This window comes from Chiloscyllium plagiosum, unplaced genomic scaffold, assembly GCF_037043375.1.
Source record: "Chiloscyllium plagiosum isolate Xiang-an unplaced genomic scaffold, Cpla_swu_hap1 HiC_scaffold_21, whole genome shotgun sequence".
NCBI lineage: Eukaryota > Metazoa > Chordata > Chondrichthyes > Orectolobiformes > Hemiscylliidae > Chiloscyllium > Chiloscyllium plagiosum.
This window is the reverse complement of record NW_028270159.1, coordinates 101,082,567-101,086,649: the sequence shown is the minus strand read 5'-3', so window position 1 is coordinate 101,086,649 and position 4,083 is coordinate 101,082,567. Positions and strand designations below refer to the sequence as shown.

The following is a 4,083-nucleotide window of genomic DNA, read 5'->3' as shown; positions in this document are numbered from 1 at the left end:
GGCTAGAATCGAACCTGGGTAGCTGGCAGTGTGAGGCAGTCGTGCTAAGCACTGAGCCACCATGTCACCCACAAGGTTTGTCTCCTTCCATGACCAGAACATCCTACCTCAGATAAGGAGACCCCACACTGCACATATTACTCCAGGTGGCGTCTCATTAAGGTCCCTGCACAACTGCAGCAAGATATCACCACGGCTGTAATCCAATCCTCTCGTGCTCAAGGCCAAAGTACCATTTAAACTTCTTCACGACCTGCTGCAATACATGCATCCCCTGAGCGACTGGTGTGAGGTGGGCTCTCAGATTTTGTTGCACCTCACACCTTTCCCAATCTAACGCTATTCAGACACTACCCTCGTTTGCTGCTCACGCCCCCAAAGTCGACTGGAGCAACCACCTCTCACATCACCCAATCCCAACCTCGTGAAATATCCGCAGTTATTGGCAAATTCCTAACAAGGATAATTCCTCCCTTTCCAGTCATGTACAATCGAAATAAAGATTTGGAAGTATAGATTCAGAATGCTTTTGTTCAAGGTTTTGTGAAGCTGCAAGTTTGTGGAGATGGGATGAGTAAAAACATTGTCATGTTCCATCAGTCATGATCATATTGAATGACGGATCAGCCTTGATGAGCTGAATTTGCAATCCATTGCGTATGTCCCTGTCTTAAACATAAACCATGTACCTCCAATTCTGATATTGTGCTGCCTGGTCCAGGAGTCACCTGCCAAAGGAATCATCTGATTCACATCCACCTACGAAACATTTCATAAAGTTCACTGGAATTGCCTCACATTTTTTCAAATCGGAGAAAGTGCACTGTCTGTTTCCTCAAACTGTGTGTGTGTGTGTGTGTGTGTGTGTGTGTGTGTGTGTGTGTGTGTGTGTGTGTGTGTGTGTGTGTGTGTGTGTGTGTGTGTGTGTGTGTGTGTGTGTTGGGGGGAAGTGTGTGTTTGTGGGTGTGTGTGGGTGTTTCTATGTCTGTCTGTGTGTGTATGTGTGTGTGTTTCTATTCTCCCTCCTTAATTCTGTCTATGTCTGTCTGAACCTGTCGCTATCTGTATATCTCTGTTTTCTCATACTGTCTCCTCTGCCATTCTGTCCCTGTCAATCTCGATCTCCAGCTTTTATCTCATTCTTTCTATCTCTCTCACTTGTGATCTTGAATTCCATCTGTCTCTCGCTCTGTACCCCTCATTCTTCTCTCTCAATCTGTCTATCCCTCTCTCATTGACGCTCTCTCTGTCTCTGACTCTGTCTCCCCACTTCTCTCTGTGTTTCTTCCCTCCCCTCTCTCCTTTTGTCTCTCTGCGTGAAATGATGATATCACAATTCTATGGCATTGCTACTAAACCTCTTCAAGAAAATGTTTTTCTTTTGTGTATTCAGTTACTGATCACACAGAAGTGTTGTCAAAATCTGTTTTACAATCAGTTGAAAATGTTGTAATGCCATATCCCCAGACGGGTGATCTCACAGGCTATAATTGAAAGGCTTGGGAAATTAAAGTCTTCAGTTTATAATGCAGGGAGAGACTATCTGCATCTCAAAGAAAGCTAGCACCTCACACTAAAAATGTCCCGTCCAATTGATGATGTGCTGAAATTATATTATATGATATTCGCTGTTATTGGAATTCTTGGTAAGTGAAAAAAGCCAACGATATTGTATGATTCTGTTGCACTCTGCTTTTACTGTATGTCTCATAATACTTCGTGTTAAATTAATTATCACACTTATAAATTCACGTTAAGAGTAAAATGATTTGGTTAAGCTAATCATTTTGAATTGTACCTGACGCTTTACCCGATATCCATTGGTATGAATACATCAGTGCCGCTGTAGTGGCTATTAGGTCAGACCTGTTCAGCTGCACATGTATCATTAATTAATTTAATTTTGTCTGAATACTGTCTATTTAATTCCGAGGCAATACGTTTATTACCACTTTTCCTTTTTACATGTTATCCTTCATACATGTTATCTTTTATTTTAATCGTTGTGTTGGTGCAAGTTCCAGAACAATGTTTCTTCGAACAGTCCATCACTGTCACTAGCTGTCTGTTCCTTGACTCCTTCACTTCCCATTCAGAGAATTAGTTGACGAGTTTTCCATTGTCTAATCAGTGAACAGATTATCTATCTCATCCTCCAACATGCCTGCCTCATCTATCAACGCCGTCAGCAATACAGATTGACTTGCCTTCTCTCCCTCTGACCATCCGGTCACAACACAATGAAATTAAGGTCTGAACGTCTTTCTGCAAAGGTCCAAAAGGAAAAGAATCTACACCTTTAGCTGCCTTGATTACACTTAACAGACTCCTTCTCCTTTCAATAGCAACAACTGTTTAATGAATATTTTCAGACTTGATCATTTCTAAAAAGTCCCTTTTGCGTTTGAGGAGGGTCAAATACAGTTTGACTAGTAGCTTTTCTGATTTCCTTCCTTCAGTCGCAAGGTAAACTTATGGCCTTACTTGTACATGGAGGATGCATGTTCAGTCATTTTCACATTATTTTCCATTCCTTTCCTTTCAGCTAATTTAATGGCAATTGTCATCCTGTGTCACGGAAAGTGTGGGCTATCTGGTACCGTTCGCTACCTGGTGGACACGGCAATAGCAGATCTATCAGTCAGTATTTTAATCAACTTTTTGTGGCACATCAGTTATCATTATTTCCCAGGGACCTTCCTGGATATTGCTCTTGTGTGCAGCCTCAAAACTGTACTCGCCTCTGCAATGACAGACTGCTCTGTCTGGTTCACAGTTGTTTTCTCTTTTGATCGATTTGTGGCCATTTGTTGCCGGAAGTTGAAAATGAAATATTGCACTGAGAAAACTGCAGCCATTGTTCTAACGGTAACCTGCGTCCTGCTCTATTTAAGAAACATCCCATACAACTTTCCAATTGAGCCATTGAGTATAATCAACAATGTACCATGGCTCTGCACTGTGACACTAAGTTATTATACTGATCCTGGATGGGTGGGATTTGATTGGTTTGATCGGATTTGAACCCCTTTATTCCCTTTCACTTTAATTCTGATGATTAATGCACTGACAGTCCGACACACTTTAGTGAGCAGTCAAGAACGTAAGGGACTGAGAGGTCAGAGCAGTGGAAAGAATGCCGGATACTCAGAGATGGAGAGCAGACGGAAGTCTGTGATTTTACTTTTAACCATTTTGGGCAACTTTATCGTTCTGTGGTCAGTGTAAGTTGTAGGATTCTTATATTCTAAAATTACAGGATCCGATCCTACGGATTACAAACCGGCTGAGTATATATTTCAACAAATTGGATGGATGTTGCTCGATGCAAATTGATGCATTAATACCTGCATGTATGGGTTGATTCAGTAGAAGTTTCGAGAGCAACTCCTGAACATGTTGCAATATCCCTTTACAGCAATTATTAAATTACTGAAGAAATAAAGCAACTGAGACTTGTCCAAGGGCAGCCAGCCAATCAGAGAGCACCATGCAATAACTGAAAGCAGATCTGCCAAACAGACAATGATCTGCTGCAACTTCTTCCGCCAGGCAGAAAATAAAGAAGCCTGGACCGTTGCACCGACAGGCTCTGGAACAGTTCCTTTTCAGCCAGTATTAGGCAGATGATTGCACTTTCTCGCCTCAAATAATGCTCATATTGCTAACATTGATATCGCTTAGCGCACACCCTGTGAAGTCTCATCTGAATGCCTCTGTCTAAGTTTGTTTTATCTGTACGCTCTTGCTTACCATGATCTGCTTGTACTACTCGTAAACAAACCTTTTCACTGAACTTTTGTGCACGTGAAAATAAATAAATCAGCCAATCAGATAACTGAAGCCATGGACTGATGAAAGAGCTAAACCAATGCTCATCCTTGAACATAAAGCACTGTTCAAACAAGAAGTTGACTCGTGACATCAGACGCCTAGGAAGACCAGTTGGTAATTCCGACAGAGGCTGACCTGTGACCAGTAGTTGGTGTAACGAACAGAGAGATTATTAAGGTTCACTCACTTCTCCCTTGTCATATTGAATGAACATGGTCTCTGCCTGACATCTGCACCATGTGGTCCAAG

At 41.9% G+C, this 4,083-nt stretch overlaps 1 pseudogene; it reads left to right on the top strand.

The window, feature by feature from the left end:
- The first annotated feature begins 1,579 nt into the window (after positions 1–1,579).
- Positions 1,580–3,453, top strand: LOC148146549 (putative G protein-coupled receptor 139; annotated as a pseudogene).
- The last annotated feature ends 630 nt before the right edge of the window (positions 3,454–4,083 follow it).